This window comes from Eleutherodactylus coqui, chromosome 6 (assembly GCF_035609145.1).
Source record: "Eleutherodactylus coqui strain aEleCoq1 chromosome 6, aEleCoq1.hap1, whole genome shotgun sequence".
In the NCBI taxonomy this organism is placed as follows: Eukaryota; Metazoa; Chordata; class Amphibia; order Anura; family Eleutherodactylidae; genus Eleutherodactylus; species Eleutherodactylus coqui.
This window is the reverse complement of record NC_089842.1, coordinates 49,214,692-49,230,605: the sequence shown is the minus strand read 5'-3', so window position 1 is coordinate 49,230,605 and position 15,914 is coordinate 49,214,692. Positions and strand designations below refer to the sequence as shown.

Below are 15,914 nucleotides of genomic sequence, written 5' to 3'. Positions count from 1 at the left end.
TTTGTGTACTCAGCTTGGGTCTGGTGCAGCACAATTTGCTGTTAAATTATGCAACCATTATCCGCCGCAGGTGGGCATGGTTTAACTGCAGGTGCCACTTTACATAAATTATGTTTTTTTGGAGGGGGGCAGGGAGGCAAGCTGCATAAACAGCCCAGGTACTTAGTACACCTAATCTTAGTCCAGCATTCCTAATAATAAATCCTCCCTCCCGTAGTGAAAGATCTGTATCTAAACGGTGATAAAATCCACACGATGTGTGAATGTACTCTTAAAGGGGTTGTCCCGCGAAAGCAAGTGGGTCTATACACTTCTGTATGGCCATATTAATGCACTTTGTAATGTACATTGTGCATTAATTATGAGCCATACAGAAGTTATTCACTTACTTGTTCCGTTGCTAGCGTCCCCGTCTCCATGGTGCCGTCTAATCTTCAGCGTCTAATCGCCCGATTAGACGTGCTTGCGCAGTCCTGTCTTCTGTCTTCTGAATGGGGCCGCTCGTGCCAGAGAGCGGCTCCTCGAAGCTCCGCCCCGTCACGTGTGCCGATTCCAGCCAATCAGGAGGCTGGAATCGGCAATGGACCGCACAGAAGACCTGCGGTCCACCGAGGGTGAAGATCCCGGTGGCCATCTTCACAAGGTAAGTAAGAAGTCACCGGAGCGTGGGGATTCGGGTAAGTACTACCCGTTTTTTTTTTTTTATCCCTGCATCGGGTTTGTCTCGCGCCGAACGGGGGGGCTATTGAAAAAAAAAAAAAAAACCTTTTCGGTGCGGGACAACCCCTTTAAACCAGCATCAAAGGGGCATGTTTGGGCACACATTTGTGCATGCAATTCACAGAGAATAGAACCCATTGATTTCAATTTCTTGCGCATTTTGGTTGCGCAATGAAAAATTGCTTCATGCCCCATTTTTGCATATTTTCATGCTAAAAGTCTCCATAGGTACATGAATGAGAAATAGATTGCAGCATGCTCTATTTTGCTGCGTACCATAGAGTGCAAGCCCTGTACTTTTGTATGGGCAGCGTATGCAACATTGTCCATACGCAATACATTGCGTATAGGCAGTGAATCATACGCAACCCCGCTATGAAATAAAGCTGGGAATTAGCAAAAAAAAGACAGTCACATGTGAGATACGCGGTCATGCGCAGTGCATTCGCTGCCGACTCACACAGAATGGTAAACCGCTGCAGTACTCCCGCAGTGTTTTACGGATATGGTCATATGAATGAGCCCAAAGAGATGAGTGAAACACTGCATAATTGCACAGGAAAATGAAAACATGGGTATACTAATAGATCATAGACTGAACATGAGTCAACAATGTGATGCAGCAGCCAAAAAGGCAAACACAATTCTGGGATGTATTATCTTCCTCTACTCTTCCTTAGGCCTCATGTCCACTAGGAAGTTCAGGCCCGCGCGGATTCTCCATGCAGAATCCCGCAGCTTGTCCCTGCTTTCCTGCAGACATGAGGCCTATAAATTGATAATACTCACCTGTCCGGACACTGCGGGTTCCCGTCCGTTGCAGCCAGATCTTCTTTCCTTCTGCCCAGTGGATGTGCTTGGCACGCTGGCAACGTGCCGCACATGCGCCGTGCACTCCTTTTTTTTTAAATCCCTGCTTTTCCGTGATCCCGCAACAGAGCAGAAATTAGGCTGCTGCGGATACGTACGCCTTCCGTAGGCTTCAAACCCGCAGAAAATGGAGCATGCTGCAGGTCATTTCCCACATGTGCGATCCGCGCGGCAGGGAAAAATGACATCGGCAGGGAAAAATGACATCCGCAGGTATTTACTTACTTGCGGGTGTCCAATGTAATCCCTATGGGCGCGGATCACGCGTGCAGGACACCCACGTGGATTTACTAAATATAATTAGCCAGTGGACATGAGGCCTTAGTCAGACCTCATCTGGAATACTGTGTCCAGTTCTGGACACCTTACTTTAAAAAAACACAGACAAGCTGGAGCAAGTTCAGAGAAGAGTTACCAAGATGGTGAGCGGTCTGCAAATCATGTCCTATGAAGAACGCTTAAAGGATCTGGAAATGTTTAGCTTGCAGAAGAGAAGACTGAGAGGAGACTTAATAGCTGTCTACAAATATCTGAAGGGCTGTCACAGTGCAGAGGGATCAGCCCTATTCTCATCTGCACAAGGAAAGACTAGAAGCAATGGGATGAAACTGAAAGGGAGGAGACACAGATTAGATATTAGACAGTGAGGGTGATCAATGAGTGAAACAGGTTACCACAGGAGGTGGTGAGTTCTCCCTCAATGGAAGTGTTCAAACAAAGGCTGGACAGACATCTGTCTGGGATGATTTAGTAAATCCTGCACTGAGCAGGGGGTTGGACCCGATGACCCTGGAGGTCCCTTCCAACTCTAACATTCTATGATAACACATCTGGAACACATGATACTAATTAGCCATTTCAATGTATATTTTTTTGCTGCTTGCAAATATACAAGCCTTGCGCGCAGAAAAAGTCTAGTAAAATACGCCTATGTACTTACAATAAAGCATCATTGCTTCTACAAAAAAAGCTGCGCTCGTGTACCGCCGGCTTAAGGGCTCCTTCAGCGCTGCAGCAAAATTGTGTCTTTATTCCTGCAATTTGTGAGCGTCAGCGATGCTTTTTCTCAAGTGATTTTTTTTCATTAGGGCAAAAATCAATAGGAGTTTTTAATGTTAAAAACACATCGCGCAAAAATCGCAAGTTCATGCCTTGCGATGCCATAAAAAGATGTCTCCACAGGGATACAGGAACGCTGAAAAAAAAATAGTAAAACAGTTTTTTTTTATCGCAACAGCGCATGAGTGACAACATTGCCAATAGGAATGAAGCCATTGACAATCACTGGTTTCATAATTCTGTGTTTTCACTGAATCACCGCATGATTTTATTGTATGTGTTGAGTGCTAACACAAGTTGCACAATGTGTTAAAATATTTTTCGAGGGGGGTCATGTACATAACAAGGTAGTCAGGATGGCCGAGCGGTCTAAGGCGCTGCGTTCAGGTCGCAGTCTCCTCTGGAGGCGTGGGTTCGAATCCCACTTCTGACAAGTCATTAGTTTTTTTTTGCACAATACATTTTGTAAAACGGGATTAGCCGCCCCAAGCAAAATTTAGTGTCAGAAACTAAAAGAAAAAACATCTTAAAAATAAAATACTACATTTTATATACGGTAAGTAGATTATATAAAATGAACAGAAATGAAAGCTCTGTTTAGTCATCATATACTATATAACTGGCAAAATCCCAAGTAAAGTGCCGACACAGAACATTTCAGTGAATTACTAATGTCTGATCAGTGACAAACAGTGTCAAAAACATCTGCCGAAACCCGGGATCGAACCAGGGACCTTTAGATCTTCAGTCTAACGCTCTCCCAACTGAGCTATTTCGGCTGTGTAAGAAGTTTTGCCCATTACTATTTTGCGGGTGTTACTAAGAGGATATAAACTTTTTTGCATTAGTGTAGAAGTATTCTTCTTTTTCCTTTCTTTTGATTTATTTCCTTTTACTTTAATTAACCCCTTTGTACCAAAGCCTGTTTACCGCTTATTCAGAAGACCGTATGCGCAGAAACCCGGAGGACGCAGCAGAGGGAGCGGTTGCCATGCGTACTTGCTGCGTACCGTCAATCCCCATACACTATCTTCTATGCGCATGTAATACGCATCAAGATTTTTTTTCTGCAGGAGTCGTACACAAAAAATGACAGGGGTGAGAGGCTCAATACAAATCAATGGGCTATTGGTATCGCATGGTGTGCGCGGGAAAACTGCACGTGCGCCGCAATGACAACACGCCTTCGTGAGACCAGCTGAAAATACAGAGTGGTTTCACGTCTGCGGCAGGGATTTTGTGCTCCGTTCGCGGTCTGAGTTGTTTCTTTTTTTTTAATTCCCGCTCTATTGCTTAGCGACGTTGCGTATAAACGCCGCGCACACGCAATGCAATTTTATACGTACGGCATTTTTTACGCACCCATAGAGGACAGTAGGTGTCTCTTGCGTATAATCCACAGTAAGGCCTCCTGTCTTGAATGAAGCACAATTACGACCTTCCGTGAGTATAACCGCGCTCCTTTACTGTACTTTTATGCACTGCTGGTCTACTCAGTTGGCGAGCCAGCTATATCAGTCCCCGGTGTTATCTGTTAAGGGTGACTACCCACTACAGTTTTTTTTCACCGCGAAATTTGCAGCATTTTTTTTCCTGCGGGGGTCTATGGGACTTGTAATGTTAAAATCGCGATCGCACAAAATCGCAATCTATCGCGATTTTAACATTACAAGTCCCGTCAGAAAAAAACCTAACAAACGATATAAAGACTGTTAGTAATATTTATATATTTTTTTGATAACGTTTATAAATAAGGTAAAATATATATATATATATATACATAAACACATCAACCAAACCTAAAGCAAGGATAAACTCCCCTACGGAGATGGGACTCAGATGACATATTGGCACATAACAAATGCGATTAAAACTGCAGGCCACCTGGTAGCGTGGCCGAGCGGTCTAAGGCGCTGGATTTAGGCTCCAGTCTCTCTGGAGGCGTGGGTTCGAATCCCACCGCTGCCATCCCTTTTTGAATCCACCACTAGAGGTAGCTGTTGCGTCGTTTAGTTATAGTGCGCTGGCGTCTGCACTCTTCAGGCATTCAGTCCTTTTCTCCTAATGGGGATGGTTATATAAAGTCCTGAGAAAGCTGGGTGACACTATTAAAATCTATTACATTACAGCTAATATGGGGTTGTAAATCCTGCTGCTCTGAAAGGCAAATCTGTTTAATCATGCAGGCAATCAGAAGCCTGGGAAAGCTGGGTGACGAGCTGTATTTTTTAATGGTACTATTTAATGTACCATAGAAAGTACTGAAAAACTTAAAAAAAATTGTAAGTGCAGTGAGATGGAAAATAAACAAAATTCCGCCACCTTTGGGCGGGTCTCATTTTACGACTTACAGACTTCCTGTAGTTTCTATTTGGGTGTACATGCGACTTTTTGATCACTTTTTATTATATTTTTTCTTGGAAGCAGGGTGACCAAAAATGCGCAATTCTGGCATTCTTTTAATTTTTTTATGACGTTCAACATGCGGGATAAATAATGCATTACTTTGATAGATCGGACTTTTACGGACACAGCGATACCAAATATGTTTTTTTGCTTTATTATGTAAACCCTTTTATAATAAATATGGCAAAAGGAAGTTTTTTTAAAACTTTTATTATATTATTTTTTTTAATAATTAGTAAAACTTTTAAACTTATTTTTAGTACCCAGAGGGGACATGAACTTGCAATGCTTTGATCACTCCTGCAGTATGATGTATTGCCATAGCATTACATCATACTATGATCTGACAGGCATTCTATCAAGGCATGCCACAGGCACTCTGCAATTACAGCTCTGGGGCCTTTCAGAAGGCTGCCATGACAAGCGGATGGCAAGCCACGATATTATCGCAAGCGGCCGTACGGCGACGTTGAACATTGCTCAAGGCATTTAAATGCCACTATCAGAATTGACGGTGGCATTTGAAGTGTTAACAGCTCCAATGAGTGACGCAGGTTATCGGTGCTGTTGCAGGCGGGTGTCAGCTGTAAGTAACAACTGGCACCTGCATTGTATGGAGCGGGATCGACCCACAATCTCCCTCGATACACACCGAGACCTGCATAATGAGACTGTATGCCCTGCAGCATTAAGGGGTTAAATCCCGCACTGCATGTCAATTCCTGTACAAGTATGGTGCAGATTTTTGGACAAGATTTTCAAAACATCAACCACTCTGCTGCTACAGCTACTGAAAATTCCGCCCCATGTAGTAATAGTGTCTGCTATATTCCCAAAGTAGTAAGAGAGTCCCCTATATGGCCCCAGTAGTAATAGTGCACCATATATTAACCCCTTCCCTCCATGACGTAAGGGTACGTCATGGCAGAGGGGTACATCCCGCAACTGTCTACCACACTATTTCTCTTTTTGTCCTCCCACCAGTTCCTCATTTAAACACTCCTCCAGCCTTCTAACCATCTTCTTCCCCAGCACAGCTGCACCCTCCCCATTAAGATGCAGCCCGTCCCTACAGTAGAGCCTGTAGCTCACAGCAAAGTCAGCTCAGTTCTCCAGAAACCCAAACCCCTCCTTCTTACACCAATAGGGAGCCACTTGTTCACCTCCCTAAGATCCTGCTGCCTTTCTAGTGTGGCTTTAGGTGCAGGTAGTATTTCCGAGAAAACTACCCTGGAGGACCGTGCCCTAAGCTTGGACTCTAGGTCCCTGAAATCATTTTTGAGGGCCCTCCATTGACCTCTAATTTGTTCATTGGTGCTAATGTACACCATGACTGCTGGATCCTCACCAGCCCCTCCCAATAATCTGTCAATCTGATCTGCGATGTGTCGAACTCGAGCGCCAGGAAGACAACACACCATCTGACGATCCCGGTCTTTATGACAGATTGCCCTATCTGTCCCCCTTATAATTTAGTTCCACCACTAGTATCTGTCTAGCCTGCCCTGCGCTCGCCATCTCACTGGAGCAGTCATCTCCCTGGCATTCAGAGGGCATGTCGTGCTGCAGCGGTTCTGACTCTATAATGGCATTCCCCTCATCTGCCAACTTTGCAAACTTGTTGGGTTGTGCCAGTTCAGGACTAGCCTCCCTGTTTCTCTTCCCTCTACTCCTCCTTCTATCTGTCACCCAGCTACTTGCCTGCTCCCCCTGCTCCTCCGTACTACCGTCCGCCCCCGCCTCTACCCCAGCGAGTGCCTGCTCAGTGAGTAGTAAACTCCTTTCCATGATGCCAATGGATCTCAGTGTTACCAGTCGCTCATTTAGATCCAGGATTTGGGCTTCTAAATGTGCGACGTGCACGCATCTTGTGCAACAGTATGCACCCTCGATTGGCTGATCAAGGACTGCATACATTGCGCAAGTAGCACAATGGATGACATTGCCAGGCATGGAGCTCATCCTATTGGGGATCTACAATTTACTTCTGGAAGTAGTGTGGATAGACTTGTTCACACTCCAAAATGCCTCCATGTGTCCCCTATATTGGTCCCACTAGTAATAGTGCCCCCTATGTTGGCCCCAGTAGTACTATTGCCCCCATTTTGGGGTCCCAGTAGTAATAGCATTCCCTATGTTGGCCCCAGTAGTACTGGTGTCCCTTATTTTGGCCCCAGTAGTACTAGTGCCCCCTCATATTGGTAGCCCTAATAGTCATAGTGTAACCTATATTTTCCCATTAGTAATAGTGCCCCCTTTGCTGGTCCCAGTAGTATTAGTGTCTACTATATTGGCCCCAGTAGTAATAGTGTCTACTAGATTGGCCCCAGTAGTACTAGTGCCCCCATATTGATGGCCACAGTAGTAATAACATCCCCTATATTGGCCCCAGAAGTAATAGCATTCCCTATATTGGCCCCAGTAGTAATAGTGACCCTAGTAGTAATAGCATCCCCTGTATTGGCACCAGTTGTAATAGCATTCCTTATATTGGCCCCAGTAGTAGTGACACCCCAGTAGTCCCAGTGCCCTCCATATTGGTGGCCCCAGTTGAAATAGCTTCTGCTATATTGGCCCCAGTAATAATAGTGTCTGCGCATGAGCACCGGCCAATACTCTCACGGCAGGTCCGGACTGGTGGGTCTCTGGGGGGTGCCGGATCTGATTCTGCTGTGAGATTTCGCAGGCGGAACTTGACCCGACCGTGGGTATGAGGCCTTAGGCTAAGCTTGCAACCCACGTCAAGGATCACCGTTATCTTGTGAGTCTTGTGAGCTGTAGGTTGAACTTCTTTTGCATTCCAAACAGCATCATTATGCAGAACCACACAGGCTGTAATTACTGCACACTCGTTGTCAGGTTAGTGAGAAACCCAAAGGCACACTCCACAAAACGGGTGGCGCCTCAAGTCATCGTAAAGAGTGTAGAATTGCCCCTTACGCTCATGCTGTGACACCGGAGGATGCACCCAGAACCTCCTCCTCCGAGACAGCAGCCAAGGCAAAAGAACATCCTCTTCCAAGAAGTTATGTCCCCAAGCTCAGAAACTAACTCACAAACCAAGATAGAACAAGAAACACCCCAGGACAGCGCGGCACTACACCTGTCACCTATTTATAGTTGCTTGCAATGGGCAGGGCTAGTAATGACAAGTTTTGATCTTACGTGCGTGTCTTTTTGGGGCGCGCAATGGCGCTGTGTTTGAACAGGTCAAAATACGTCACATTGACGAAGACTCATGCGTAAAAAAACTTGTTCATGCGCATATACACTCCATGGGGGGGACGTATGTATGCATACGTCCGTCTGTTTAGGCGCATATACACTCCATGGTGGTGACGTATATATGCATACGTCCGTCTGTTTAGGCCCTAAAGGTAGCAATGAGGTAGTCGGCTCATTCACTTATCAGTCAGTTTAAATAGCACTCATTCACTCCTTCTCATCCTCTTATACAGCCAATGTGAAAGACTGAGCGATTCTAAACCACTTCTCGTTTGAATGAGCCAATGTAGCAGCGAGGATATTTGCGCACGTGCGGGTCTGCTTTAGACCTGAGAGTGCTGCACACCACCGGCAAGCCACAGTGAGTACAATGGTCTGCCAGAGGAGGGTTAGCTACTTCCGAGTATTGTTACTGGTTCGGTGCCATTTTCCCAACTGCTGAGGTCTGATCTACAATGAGAGTCTATGAGCCATGTCCTACTGTGACGCAGAGGTGGGACACGAGGCTTCTGTTTGCTTCCATTCCATCAGGTTTCCGTTTCCTTGAAACCCCAATTAAAATCAATGGGGGGAAAAAGGACGGATCCATTTTTTGCATTTTATTTTAGTTTCTCTACTCCAAAAACGGAGCAGAGACGGAAACCTTGAACTGAGCCCTAGTACAGGTGTGAAAGTAGTACCGTATTAGGCTACATTTACACGGGCAAGCACGATATTGGACCGAGGAACTCGGATTTTCATCACTGTATCACTTCTGTGAAATTGCGACCCTCAGGAACCTGTTTTACAAACGTCAAAGGATCGCAAGTGTTTCCCATTGTTTTCAATGGGAAACATCACATGTGAGTGCCATGCGATGTCTTTAAAGGTCCCATTGAAAACAATGGGCGAGGCGTTTCGAGAGAACGCCAAATAATAGGACACGTAGCAGCTTTTAACCTCGCAGCAGCGCTGTGAGGGAAATAATCGTTCATCTGAATAACTCTATTCAAAAGGGATTTCATATTTGCGTGAGTTTAGTGCGTCTTAGGCTTGAGTTCATATCTGTGTTGGAACTTCTGATCGGAGATTCCGTCGCAGATCCGGCACAAAATACTGGAAGAAAAAAGCGCCTTTTCTTCTGGTAAAATGCCGGGAAGTTGAGAGGAAACCGAACTGACCCCATTATAGTCAATGGGATTCGTACGGCGCTGTTCAGTTCCATCATAAGACAGACCCATTCGGGCAGGGGATTCCCCTTTTGTACTCCTCAAACAAAACAGGAAAATGGAATCCCCACCACCATTATATATCACCGATGCAGTACTAAGGAAATCCTGAAAGCATGGCCTGTTGGGACTGGAGTTAAGAAACTCCATGATAGATTATGATGACTACACTTGGCTCAAAATATATGAGGTTTTAATGAATTTCTGGGAAAAAAGCACTTTGATCACACTGTGTTGTGCGCTACTTGTCTGGGCATGTAATCCTTACAGCCAGCCCAGCCACATTCCATGCACCTCTTACCTTCCTTGGAAATGGAACTTTGATAGTGACATGACTTTCACTTACTACCTGCAAAAAAGACAATATTTCAGGCTTCAGCTAATTTAGTTTGTATTCCAGAATCCATAACTGTATATTCATGCGATATATCACATTAACGTGAGAAGCAGAATGTTCTAGATGGAGAGCCTACAGGATCTGCTCATTGTTGGCCATTTTACTGTATCTTGTATTTCTTATATCCCTTATTTCTAGTATATCTTGTATCCTTTATTTTTAGTATATCTTGTATATATCCATCCTATATTTGCTTATAGCTTTTCCTGGTAGAGGAGTGCAGGAGCCGTTGAGATGATTGGACACGACGGAATTCTCATTGGCCAGTTATATAATTCATTCATAGAATCAGTGTCCGATGCCATCACTTTTGGAAATCGGATAACGTGAAGTTTGCCAACTTTTTTCCAAATGTTTGTTTACGTGTTTATATTTACTATTTTATCTATAACCTCTAAGGCCCGATGCACATGGTTGTATTTGCACTGCAGGATCTGGAGTGGGCGTTCGCCTCCGGATCCCGCAGCAAATACTTCCCATAGACATGCTATGCAAAATGCTTTTCCTTGCCCATGAGCGGAAATCAACTTTGAGTTTCCGCTTACGGGGGGAAAATCGCAGCATGTCCTATTCTAGTGCAAGCATGCACGAACGGCTTCCATTGCAGCCAATGGAAGCCTTCTGTCCCACGGCGATTCGCTGCGGATCCGCGTCATCGCAGGCGCGTCATTCTCTGCACTGCGCATGTGCAGAGGCGTTGTAGCTGGGACATCCGCAGCGCAGAGAAGAAGACAACTGACAGGTACTGAACGCAGGTTCTGAGGTTCTGCGAGATCTCGCAGTTGGAATCCGACCCGGCAGTGTGCATTCAGCCTTAAGGAACAAGCATGGTAAATTACAGCACTTGGTTCTGGGCTTTAATCCCGGCCGATAGAAAATAATATGGTGCGGGATCGAAGTATTTGCTCCTGCAGTCTAGCAGAAGCAGGTCAGATCCTCAGCTGTAAGTAATAGCGGAGGACCCTGAGGAGAAGCAGTTTTTAACCGTTCCATGATGCATAACTCTCAATGAGCACTATGTAGTGCAGAGAGAAAGGGGAAGTGTAACTTCCACTAATCGATCTAATGGTCATGTGACAGACCCTGATTAGCTGTTAGTGACTACTGTCACGACAGGCTGGTGTTTTCCCCTATAACTAGGGGAAAACACCTTGCAGCACCTCCGACTCAAGTTACAGCACCCTGCACTCTCCTGATACCCATCAAAGAAATTGTGACTTTTACGTCGGAGCGTCAGCCAATCAACAAACTTTGAGCATGCTCAGTTCTCACTAAAATCTGGTGCAAATATTGGGGCATGAAGTGATTTGGGGCAATTTTTGTCCCACCTGCACAGTCCAACTCCATAACAACATAAACCTTCAGGGTGAATCCCTTACACCTGTGCACATTAGATGAGTCAGCCGAACCAGATGGCAGGACGAGCCAGCTATGTAATTTGTTTGGGGGTATCCCAAGTCTCCCCCAATGGCAGATGTTAGTTCAAAAAAGGATTACCATTAGAGATGAGCGAGTATACTCGCTAAGGCACATTACTCGAGCGAGTAGTGCCTTAGCCGAGTATCTCCCCGCTCGTCTCTAAAGATTCGGGGGCCGGTGGGGTTGGGGAGCGGCGGGGGAGAGCGGGGAGGAACGGAGGGGAGATCTCTCTCTCCCTCTCTCCCCCCCACTCCCCGCCGCAACTCACCTGTCACCCGCGTCGGCCCTCAAATCTTTAGAGACGAGCGGGGAGATACTCGGCTAAGGCACAACTCGCTTGAGTAATGTGCCTTAGCGAGTATGCTCGCTCATCTCTATATGTGACCCTTTGTTCTGGCAGCTGATAATTTCACTGAGTCATGTGCATTTACTGTAAATGATGGAGTTGAAGGGATAGCTGTTGGCCAAATTAGCGTCTCTACCCTCACCGAGTCAAACATTGACATTTATTGGGGAGTCGATTGGAATAGCTCTTTGGCTGACAGCTAGCTAAAGTGTAGGGGCACCTTTAAACTCTATGACCGTATTATTAGGAACATGGAGAGAGATTATGCAGAGAGAGCAGCCTAATCTAGAAGGAATGATGGATGTGGCTACTTATGTAATGACATAAAGGAATATATGCACAATGGATGTGATTAAATATATTCATAACAATGAAACCGTGGAAGGTGTAACTTAAAGAGAGCCTATCATTAAATATTTCGTTATTGCTCAGTCCCCCAGAGAAAAGATATTACTATTGTGAATCCTTAAAAAAATATTTAAAAAACATTGCATTACCAGCCTGTTAATTAACGAGTAGTGCTTATCCGAGTACGTTCGCTCATCTCTATTAATTACCCTACCAGGCTGTACCCATACAGCCACATGAAAGTTTAATTACTCAAATAGGACAGAATATGGACACCCATCCGTGTGCTGTCCGATAGTTACATCACATGTGAAAACAGACGACAGTAGAACATACAGTGATTTAAAAATTTTTTTTGCACACGGACCATTGGAGAAAAATCCGCTATGTGATAACTTTATAGGCCATTCTGGGGTTGCGTATTCCACGGACAGCACAATGCCGAATGTACGGCCATATGAATGTGACCTGTATCTACTCCAGGCATACTCTGTCATCCTGGCATCTTCCGTGGCAGCCTTCACTCTCAGGGCAAAATCATATAGCTGTATGCGCAACTACGCTCGCCACTATGGAGAGTAGTTGCCCATGAAAGGGTTTCTTTTTCTTCTCCAAATTTGTAAACTCCGCGCTAGTGAGCGCGAGTTTGAAAAAAACAGACGGAAGATAGGTCTTGCCCTATCTTTCCTGCACATAAGTTAATAGGGCAAGTCCTATCTTTTCTCACCTGCACTATTAACGGGTGGAATTACTGCTAATGGAAACGAAACCTGCCCTATCTTTCTGCGTGTTACACAGAAAGCTGCTATAGAAGTCTATGGCAGGTAAAAAAAAAAAGCAAGGGGAAGGGTGTGACCCGGTGTAAAACCCTTGTTCATGCGCAAATACGCTACATTTGATCGAGTGTCTTTGCACATATGTTCATCTATCGAAACTCTTATATAGCAGGTATCACTGTTGCATTAAAGCTTATTGATTTATAACTATTTGATTAATGCAGACTTCATTTTTTGAAGGGGTTGTCTACGACTCTTACTTACCCCTCCCCCCACCCCTGAGACCCACATACTTACCCCTCCTCCTCGTGGAAGCGCCGCTCCTCTTCTGTCTGATGACATTGGAGACGTCGGGGGAGGAAGATCCCGGCTGCACACTGACGTCACAGTGTGCGCTGGGATCAGCGCAAATAGCAGCGCTGATGGCAGAGCGCTGATAAGTGAATGCCTGCAGGGGAGCCGCGGCCCCTGCAGACATTCACTAATGTGGTGAGTGGCCAATCGTGACGCGTGCCAGGAGGGAGGGCTCTGCGTGCCGCCTCTGGCACATGTGCCATAGGTTTGCCACCACTGATCTAGGGCATTGTCCCTGATATCTGTAAACTGCACCCCCATATGCAGAAATTATGCATATGGAGGTGCGTATAGCTAATGTATGCGCATTAATCTTTTTATATATGATAGAGGATGGCCCAAAGGTATAGATATGACTGAATGTAAAACGGTGTTTCGGAATGCCATCCTGTGTGTGGCAAATTGCCAAGGAGGAAAATCTGTGAGGGGTGGTGTCCAACACGATGGCCATTTTGAAAGTTGCCATCTTGGAATCAAGTTGATATTTTCAAATGGGAAGGTGTGAATGTGACATATGGATTTGATAGAAACTTTGATGAGGAATCCAAATTTGTGCTTCAGTGTGACATCCCTTTATTGCTGCTAATGCTATTAATAATTTTATCTTTGTTAAAGACACAGATTTGGCTGCGAGATTAACACGTGTTGAGAGGACAGGAATGTGATGATGTCCTGAATGGGGAGGTGAACAAACAAAGCCTTCACTACTGCTCCGACACAAACCCACACGAGACAGATCCCTCCAAATGGTTGGTTTCCAGAAACTGATGGTGTGGTGAGGTGTGCAGGTTACGAAGATAGTGGCCCATTCTTTATCAACAGTAACATTGCTGCTGCCAGGTATTTGCAATTGTTACGTGACAAGGTGTTATATATTTCCAGTGTTCTTCCAGAAAGATGGACCCCCACCCCCCACACACATTATAGACTTGATATCTGCGGGTTTTTGGATCAGTATTTTCCAGAAAAGCGGATTGAGCATAGTGGGGTGGCCCATGTGCTCACCAGATCTCACCTGCTTAGATTTCTACCTGTCGGATAATGTCAATTCCAGGGTTTATGCAGTGAAAAATCCACAGTGTGGCACACATGCAACAGAGGATCCTGGACGCCTGTACAAACATTTCTGCGGAGGTGTTGTTTGCAGTGTATCATGAATGGGAGAAGAGGATAGCTTGGTAATTCAAAACAAAGGGGAGCACATCAAGCATATCCTGTAGTGGATCATCAATAGTAAAGCCTCTACATATCTTCCATAACAGTCTCTGATAAACTTCCCTTTGCTAACACTCTTTCCCAGAACCACAGTAGCCATCAGTCTTAGTTATCTGATGTTGGGTTTTCACGAGAGCGTTCTCGACATGGCAGAGAAGATACGGACAGTCTTTCTCTATTTCCTAGACCCTCCCGTCATGGACCCAACGGGTTTTGCATACAGTCACTCACAGCAGACTTGTTTCTCCCGACTGGCAGACATGGAGTCGGTCCTGTCTTACACTTCTGTAGTTAAGCAGGGGAGTGTGCAACATTTTCCGCCAACTCCTTTTCCGAAGCTCCACGGACCTTTCATCCCCGGAGGGCTCACATCTCAGTTCCAGGTGAGATGGGTTTTGGCTTTTCCCGGACGGCAGCGTTGGAACATGAGCCTCCTTCACATGTCCTATTCCCTCGACTACATCTCTATTCTCTCCTCTCTCTCTCTCCCTTCTTCTTCACTCCACCCCTAACCCGCCCCTAACCTATACACTCCCCATTCGCTCAACACAGAGCAGGTTAGGGTGACAGGAGCACAGGCACATTACAGTTTGGTGACACAAACACTAGACTCTGACCTCTTGAAAACCTAAGGAGGCCAATGCACACCTAAGACCAACAACAAATGTGGACACAGACACATAGACAACGCACATGAGGCAGGCAAGCAATTGCTGTGGGGTCCCTACTAGAGATGAGCGAACGTACTCGGATAAGCACTACTCATCCGAGTAATGTGCCTTATCCGAGTACCGCTGTACTCGTCTTGAAAGATTCGGGGCGCTCCGCTGCTGACAGGTGAGTCGCGGCGGGGAGCGGGGCAGAGCGGGCGGGAGAGAAGGAGAGAAAGATCTCCCCTCCGTTCCTCCCCGCTCTCCCCTGCAGCTCCCCGCTCCGCAGCGCGTCCCGAATCTTTCAGGACGAGCGGGGAGGTACTCGGATAAAGCACATTACTCGGACGAGTAGTGCTTATCCGAGTACGTTCGCTCATCTCTAGTCCCTACTGTACTCTGGTACACTACAGTTAGTCATGCCCCACCCCTGTTATACTTGAATTATCCGCCCCTTCCAGTGACAGCTTCCATGTCCACATTAACCTAGCTAATTATTCCACCCACAACCATCCCACACCCACATGAGCATACCTTAGCAGTTCAACCCTCTTACCTGGTCATAACCCCTCCCCATGATATTATATGATACTCTGGAGTTATTCGGCCTACCCCATCCCCCATGTCAAAGACTGGTAGAGTTGGAAGGGACCTGCAGGGTCATCGAGTCTAACCCCCTGCTCAGAGCAGTCTGCAAATCATGTCCTATGAAGAACAGTTTAAGGATCTGGGAGTGTTTAGCTTGCAAAAAAGAAGGCTGAGAGGTGACTTAATAGCTGTCTACAAATATCTGAAGGGCTGTCAGAGGGATCAGCGCTATTCTCATTTGTACAAGGAAAGACTAGAATCAATTGGATGAAACTGAAAGGGAGGAGACACACATTAGATATTAGAAAAAACTTTCTTATGGTGAAGGTGATC

At 45.7% G+C, this 15,914-nt stretch overlaps 3 non-coding genes across 3 annotated transcripts; 2 read left to right on the top strand and 1 right to left on the bottom strand.

Moving 5' to 3' along the window:
• Window positions 1-2,999: 2,999 nt before the first annotated feature.
• On the top strand, window positions 3,000-3,082 carry TRNAL-CAG (transfer RNA leucine (anticodon CAG)). Its single transcript has one exon. It is a non-coding gene; the product is annotated as a tRNA-Leu (tRNA).
• Window positions 3,083-3,355: 273 nt separating this feature from the next.
• TRNAF-GAA (transfer RNA phenylalanine (anticodon GAA)) lies at window positions 3,356-3,428 on the bottom strand. Its single transcript has one exon. It is a non-coding gene; the product is annotated as a tRNA-Phe (tRNA).
• Window positions 3,429-4,535: 1,107 nt separating this feature from the next.
• TRNAL-UAG (transfer RNA leucine (anticodon UAG)) lies at window positions 4,536-4,617 on the top strand. Its single transcript has one exon. It is a non-coding gene; the product is annotated as a tRNA-Leu (tRNA).
• The last annotated feature ends 11,297 nt before the right edge of the window (window positions 4,618-15,914 follow it).